We start from the raw sequence: 6,868 nt of genomic DNA, 5'->3' as shown, positions 1-6,868 counted from the left end.
CAAAATAGCTGATTTGACGCCTTGAAAACCTTCTGTATACTTACCTGAAAAAAATTAGTTAAGGAAAATTTATTAAATTACCATATTGACACTTGTATACAGATAAAACTTTCTCTGCCTTGAAGAAACCAAAGGGCTTTTCTTTTGAATGCAGTTCATTTGGATGAATAATCTTCTTGCAAAAATAAAAATTCAGAAGTCATATTGAATGTGATGACAATCGCAGTTACATGTAACCTTTTCGACCCAAGTTAATTCAGCTTCATGCATGTTAAGTATATTTTTTATTCTAAGTGCAGTAAGTTATTACAGCTTCAAGTATGTTAAGTATTTTTTTGTGATTCTAATGCAATATTGCCAAATGCTTATTACTGACATTTCTTATTTGATGACAACGGTTGTTGTAGTCTTATTGTAACCTTTATAACCCTTCTACCTACCTCAAGGCTTAACTTCTTTGTTCATTGTAATGACATATTCTCCAAAGCATGTGTCACATGGGGTATTATGGGTGATCATATAATCCTGTTATTAGTTCCTTCATTCAAAAATAATTTCAGATTCAAAATACTATCCTATATTTCTACAGACACAGAGGACAAAGAATATTTGGCGTCAACACTGATATCGATGCGGAAATATTCAGTGGCAAATATTTTCATAACTTGCTTAAACTGTCTGCATTTTGTCTTCATTTATGTGTCAACCTAATTAGGATAAGTATATGCGAGGTTGATGATCATATTTAATATATAAAATATATATATATTACTGTACATAATCTAATATAATAAGATAAGGGGAGGGAGAGAATAGCCTTAAAGTATAAAATGTCGTCGTCTATCTTGAACTTCATAATTCTTTTTACTTAGAATGGTGCTCCATAGCCATTGCTTGGCTCAGCAGGGGCTCCATAGCCATTGCTAGGCTCGGCAGGAGCTCCATAGCCATTGCTAGGCTCGGCAGGTGCTCCATAATCGTTGCTTGGGGCAGCAGGTGCTCCATAACCGTTGCTAGGTTCAGCAGGTGCTCCATATCCGTTGCTGGGTGCAGCAGGTGCTCCATAGCCATTGCTTGGGGCAGCAGGTGCTCCATAGCCATTGCTTGGGGCAGCACCATTGCCGTTAGAGCCATAACCGTTTCCGTTACCGTTCTTTCTTCCGTTTTTCTTTCCATTTCTCTTTCCGTTACCATTCTTTTTTACTTTTCCATTTCCATTGGATCCATAGCCATTATTTCCGTTTCCATTGCTTGGGGCAGCAGGTGCTCCATAGCCATTGCTTGGGGCAGCGGGTGCTCCATAGCCATTGCTTGGGGCAGCAGGTGCTCCATAGCCATTGCTTGGGGCAGCAGGGGCTCCGTAGCCATTGCTTGGGGCTGCACCGTTGCCGTTGCTAGAGCCATAGCCATTCCCATTGCCGTTCTTCTTGCCATTTTTCTTCCCATTAGAGCCATTAGAGCCATATCCATTTCCATTACCATTCTTTTTTGCTTACCGTTTCCGATTAGATCCATAGCCACTGTTTCCATTGCCATTAGATCCATAGCCATTGTTTCCATTGCCATTTCCATTAGACCCATAGCCATTATTATTTTGCTTGCCATAGGGGACAACTCCAATCAGTTCATTAACTGAATAGAAGTCTTCGGCATCAGCGCAGTCGAAGTTGAACCACCAGTCACAGACGAGGTACTGTTGGTTGAAGATGGTGCCGTTGGGGCAGAGGAAGGAGTCCTGCTGACGGCGTCCATTGGGCCTGTCCTGGCAGATGTGGAAGACCTGGCAGCCAGCTTCGGGGTCAGTGTCAGCATAATATCCAGGGACATTCTGGGCGTTGCAGTCGAATCCGGTGTCAGGAACAAAGGCTAAGACGGGATAATCTTCACCAGGAATACCACCTCCAGGGATATTTTCAGCCAGTGCCTCAAGAGGGATCTACTCCATAGCCATTCTTAGGAGGCCCATAGGCATTGCTAGGGGCGCTCCGTAACCATTGCTTGGAGGCGGGGGGCCCCGTAGCCATTGCTAGGCGGGCGCTTATCAGCAGCTGCGAGGCCAAGAAGAGCTGAAAAAGAAGCAAGTTGTAAATCATAAGGAAGAGTTTAAAGTTATCTCGTTCGTATGGGTTGAGTGCATGACACTGAAAAATTCTTATTTATTACTTGTAGTGTTTGAGTTTCATTTACCTGTTTGTTATTTCATATTTACTGAAATGGAAGAGCTTTTCATTTTTCTTATTTTCATCATTACTTCATAATCGTTATATCTCACAACTTTCATTCTCAAGATTGCCAGTATTTTATCGTGCGTAATTCTTTTCTCGACATTGGTACAAAAAGCGTTTCCTTACCACAGATGACTAGAGCCTTCATCGCTGATGTTATTTGTAGGCTTAGACAGTGAACTCGTAGAAAGATCTCTGAGGAAGGTGTAGTCGCTGAATGATGGGAAGTGAAATAGTTGGTCTTTTTATATGGATTCTGCTTGGGGCTTTTCTCTTTTTTTTTTCCTTTTGCTCTCCGTACCAGTGTGACCTTGCACGACTTACTATATCGAGGTCAGGCTTCACGAAAATGCTCTCGTTTTTGAGATCATCTATAAAATACCGTGGGCACGAGTTCCGTAGGAAAATTGATACACAGTATATTGATATGTGCTGGTGTAGAAATCTTTCTTCAAGGTTTATCTTTTAGTCCAAATATTGAATTTGCATTGTAGGTTCTTGTGAACAGAAGAATCTTCATTAAATTTACTATGAGTCTCCAGAAACGCCATGTTAACTTTATCACTCTGTATTTTTATTTTTATGATATGAAAATATTATTATTATTATTATTATTATTATTATTATTATTATTATTATTATTATTATTATTATTATTACAAGCCAAACTACAACATTTGCTAGAAAAGGAGAATACTAGAGGCCCAACAGCTTCACTAGAGAAAGCATTACGGGAAAGGGAATATAAAGAAGTATAGAATAACCTATGAAAGAGAATAAACAAAAGTAAATCAGACAGAAAACGAATTGGCAGTATGATGCTGATGGAGAGCAATGTCATTGATATACTTGTTTATTATTGTAATCCATAATCATAATCATCATTTCCTTTTATTATATTAATTAACGTAAAACTTTCAAGTATAGGCAAATAAATGTAAAGTGTATATGTATATATGTATATATATATATATATATATATAGTATATATATATATATATATATATATATATATATATATATATATATATATATATATATATATATATATAAATGTTTTCACATCACCGTGACATTTCATATCCAAACATTAAGCTATAAATTGATATTACATGACATTTTAAAGCTTAATGTTTGTGTGTGTGTATATAATGAGTATATACATATATATATACTGTATATATATATATATAGTATAGATATATTATAATATATATATATATATATATATATATATATATATATATATATATATATGTATATATACATATGTATACACGTACGTGTGTTTTTGCTTTTATATAAGATTAAAAATATTATTGAAGTTCCTGTACCGCACTAATATCGCAGTGAAGTCACTTATTACATTAAAGGCTGGCAACATCATGAAAATGTGTCAAGTGTTGAGGCACACGAAAGTGAATCTTGGAGGCCAGTCTTTAGAGAAGTTCATTCAGCTCTCCCTTCCCATCAAAGTAATCTCTGCTGACCTCACAGGTGACCTCGCTGCCCTCATTAGAGGCTTGTTTATTGGGTTGGTTGACCGCATTTCCCTCCCCCCTCAATAAGGAAACAGTTTACGGATGGTAAATGAGAATGTGAGGGCGTCTTCCTCTCCGCTGGACTGGTGCATCTTTTTCTTTCTCGGGCGTCATTTTTTTTTATGCATTTTCATATTCTTTACTTCAGGCAGAATGGTTTGGACTTCGATTGCAACAAACGCAGCAGCCACATCCATTCTTCTTTGGTCATTGTGAAGATTATTATTATTATTATTAGTATTATTATTATTATTATTATTATTTTGGAAGAAGACCCTCTGTGAGGCGAACTTTGTTGAAAAGAAATGGTATTCTGCATACCGTTGACAGCTGCTTTATAATTTTATAATATATTCCTACTGAAACGAAGAAACTTACGCGCTAGATTGAGAGGGCGAAATATAAGCTCAACGGCATACAGAATGCCATTCTATTATTATTATTATCATTATTGTTATTATTGTTACTTTTATGTATATATATATATATATATATATATATATATATATATATATATATATATATATATATATATATATATATATATAAATATATAAATGGATGCATGTATGTATGTATGTGTGTGTGTGTTCCAGAATAACTCCGAAACGCATTGAGCAATTTCAGTCAAACTTTGTATAAACATGACTTACTATCTAGAAAAGAATGCTGTTGGGGTAAAACATCACTAACACCAAAGGGCACCAAAGGGGGTTGGAGGTGGGAAGGACTTCCCTGAAATGGGGCTGGTTCTGTCGGTAGACTTAGTAACTAAATAAACTCTGCAGGTTTATCATACCTCATTTTAGTATACATTTGACTTACTATCTTGAAATGAATACAGTTGGGGGTAAGACATCACTGGCACCAAAGAGGGTGGGGGTGGGAAGAGGGTGACATGTAAAAATAACTAAAAATGACAGATATTAGTGTCTAATCCATAGTTTTCGAGGTCGCTGAGATGAATTGTAACACTCCCGATGCCCTTTCAGTCCAAGTTCAGCCCTGATAGGAATGGGGGGGGGGGGTGTGAGAAGGGGTGGAATTTAAAATGTCAAAAATGCTGGGCAATGTAATTGAATCAACCATCTTAACAAGAAAGAGAGAGAGAGAGAGAGAGAGAGAGAGAGAGAGAGAGAGAGAGAGAGAGAGAGGGGTGGTAAGTGAGAGAAAGAGGGAAAGAGTGAGGGAGAGTTGGAGAAAGAGAGATAGAGAGTAGAGGGGGTGTTAGGGAGGAGAGAGAGAGAGGGAGAGAGAGAGGGGGTAGGGGGGTGTTAGAGAGAAGAACAGGAAATGAGTGAGGGAGAGAGCAAGAGAGTGTGAGAGGGAGAGGAAGCGAGAGAGGGTAGAGGGGGTGTTAAGGAGGAGAGAGAGAGAGAAAGAGAGTAGAGGGGGTGTTAGGGAGGAGAAAGAGGGAAAGAGTGAGGGAGACTTTGAGAGAGAGAGAGTTTATTGGTTGTCAGTCAGAGTTTTCCCTGGCAGCTAGGTTGGTCAGCTAGTGTGTATATGTATATATATATATATATATATATATATATATATATATATATATATATATATATATATATATATATATATATATATATATATATATACATATATATATATATATAGTATATACATATATATATATATATATATATATATATATATATATATATATATATATATATATATATATATTGTTATTATATATATATATATATATATATATATATATATACATATAGTATATATATATATATATATATATATACATATATATATATACTTTCTACATACTGGGTGTTTCCTCTGAAATTAGAGCAACTCTCCTCCACGGAACAAATGGAAAGTTATGAAGTTTTCTGCCATAGCCTATCTCCAAGTACATTATTTCCAAGTTTCTAGCTGCTATTTTTCATTTTACATTTCTTGTATTTTCAGACTGAGTGACGGAGTTGGATACAGCCATGGCTAACGACTTGGAGGAATCGGGATGGATTGGCCGTAATCCAGGCTGTAACCTTCAGAGGCCAGGATGCTGGCACATCCCTTCATTTCACGTTCCTGGATAGCTAAATACATTAAAAGAGATGAATCCTTTGTTAAAAGAAACTACCAAAACTGATGGTGACTGTCATTGCGAAAAGAGTAAGAATCTTGGAAGGCCTGAAGTCCTTTCTCAGGAGTCAAAAGACATCATAGCTGAGGCAGTGGGTAGACCAAGAAAGTCTTTACGTAAATTGGCGCTTGAGCTAGAAACAAAAAGGGGAAAGAAGAGAAGTTATAGTGTTCTATATCGTGAATTGAAAAAATCTGGTATCAAGCCATTTCATGTTATCAGCAAGCCCAACATCACTCAGCAACAGAGAGAAGACCGTGCATGGTTTCGTGGTTCATTCTTAAAGATTAGGATGAAGCTGACTTTCTCCATGTTGCCGCATCTGATGAATTCTTCATTTACACAGTCAGGAAGCCAAATCATAAAAATGACATCATTTGGGCTGCAAAGTTGGATGATATCAGCGATGACGTGCGCTATTGCCAAGTTGTGAAATTTCCTGAATGTTTGGAAATTTTTTCTCTGTTTCACAGCCAAACGGTAATGTGGATCATCAAAGAAAAAGGACAGTCATGGAATGGCAAATACTTCAGCGAAACTGTGCTTACTGGTGGAGTATTTTCTCTCCTCAAAGATCCTGAAAATGTGTTATCTGTTGAAGAAAATCATATTTTTTGTACGCGATAAGGCACCACACAAGGCCTTCAGACACAGAGTTAAACAAACAGTGGTATCGATTTCTTCTTTGACAGTGAATTTCCAGGTAGCTCCTGACCTTAATGTGTGTGAAAACATTGGTAGTGTCTTTAAAGGATCGTGTTGAAGCGCCCACAGAGAACTATGATGGTATACCAAGCCTCGACGACCTGCGAAGAGAGGTGACCGAAGTGCTCAAGGAAATGGAGTTTGAGTCTCAGCTTTTTTACGATTTGGAGGCCACACAAAATATTAAATACTCAGAGAGAAACTTAAATAAATACCTGTTCTGAATTACTTTTGTTTTTGTCCATACCAATTTAGCTATGCTGTAGAGTGGCGGGGGGCCTCTAATTTCGAAA

At 37.0% G+C, this 6,868-nt stretch overlaps 1 pseudogene; it reads right to left on the bottom strand.

Moving 5' to 3' along the window:
- Window positions 1–868: 868 nt before the first annotated feature.
- LOC136844852 (pro-resilin-like) lies at window positions 869–2,373 on the bottom strand (annotated as a pseudogene).
- Window positions 2,374–6,868: the final 4,495 nt, after the last annotated feature.

This window comes from Macrobrachium rosenbergii, chromosome 13, assembly GCF_040412425.1.
Source record: "Macrobrachium rosenbergii isolate ZJJX-2024 chromosome 13, ASM4041242v1, whole genome shotgun sequence".
Lineage (NCBI taxonomy): Eukaryota > Metazoa > Arthropoda > Malacostraca > Decapoda > Palaemonidae > Macrobrachium > Macrobrachium rosenbergii.
Note: the sequence above shows the minus strand (reverse complement) of the source record. Positions and strands in the feature narration are given on the sequence as shown.